This window comes from Rhinopithecus bieti, unplaced genomic scaffold, assembly GCF_001698545.2.
Source record: "Rhinopithecus bieti isolate Rb0 unplaced genomic scaffold, ASM169854v2 scaffold_2574, whole genome shotgun sequence".
In the NCBI taxonomy this organism is placed as follows: domain Eukaryota; kingdom Metazoa; phylum Chordata; class Mammalia; order Primates; family Cercopithecidae; genus Rhinopithecus; species Rhinopithecus bieti.
In genome coordinates, this window is record NW_016804493.1 from 7226497 (window position 1) to 7227557 (window position 1061).

A 1061-nucleotide genomic window follows, 5' to 3' on the forward strand; every position below is an offset into this window, starting at 1 on the left:
CCTCACCTGGACTCCTTCAGCAGCTTCATAACTGATCTCTTCCCTCTACTCTGGGCCCCATCATCCATCCTCCTCACAGAAGCCAGAGTGGTCTTTCAAAAATATCAGTCAGAAAAGGTTAGTTACTCTCCTCCTCAAAATCTTCAATGTTCTCCCATTGTTTAGAATAGAAACGCACACTGTCGTCGTCTACACCATCTGCCTGGTCCACTTCTCCAGCCTCATTTCGTGCCCTCCAACTCTACTCCCAGGGACCTCCTTGTCCAGCTCCTGTGTTCCTCAACCTTCTCTCTTTCTGGGACATTTTCTCAGCCTTCTTGTCATCCAGAACTCAATTCAAATGACATATTCCCAGGTCTATGTAAGGAAACCTGCCCTGCCCATTAAACTTTAGACACTGTCTTATTTCTTTGTTTACTACCTGTTTTCCATTTCCTGAAACCCTAGAATGGAATCGCCCTGCAAGCAAAGTTTACACTATATCTCCAGTACCTGCTAAAGCAGGTGCTCATACATATTTGCTGAAAGAATTAATTACCAGATGGCAATTGTATATATTTTGTAATATCCTTACTTGGCAGAATTAAAAGCTGCCAATTTTGTGTAAGTCCCCATTTTTTAAAAACAGGGCTATTTGTAAGCCCAGGACTATTGTAATAGGTGAACTGGCTGCAAGCCCCTTACAACATAGGTGGCATAAGGAAAACAGGAGAAGGGAGAAAGAGGGACAGTGGATGGGTGGAGGGAGAGGTGGATGGTGGGTGAGTGGGTGGATGTGTGGGTAGGTGAGTGGCCAGATGGATGGATGGGTAGATGGGTGAATGAGTGTGTGGATGGATGGATGAATGGGTGAGTGGATGAATGGTGGTTGGATGGGTGAATGGGTGGATGGATGGGTGAGTTGGTAGATGGGTGGGTGAGTGGGTGGGTGGATGAACGGTGGATGGGGGTGGATGGCTGGATGAGTGAATGGGTGGATGGATGGTGGAAGGGTGGGTGAGAGTGGATGGGTGGGTGAATGGGTGAGTAAGTGGGTGGATGGATGGGCAGGTGGGTGGGTG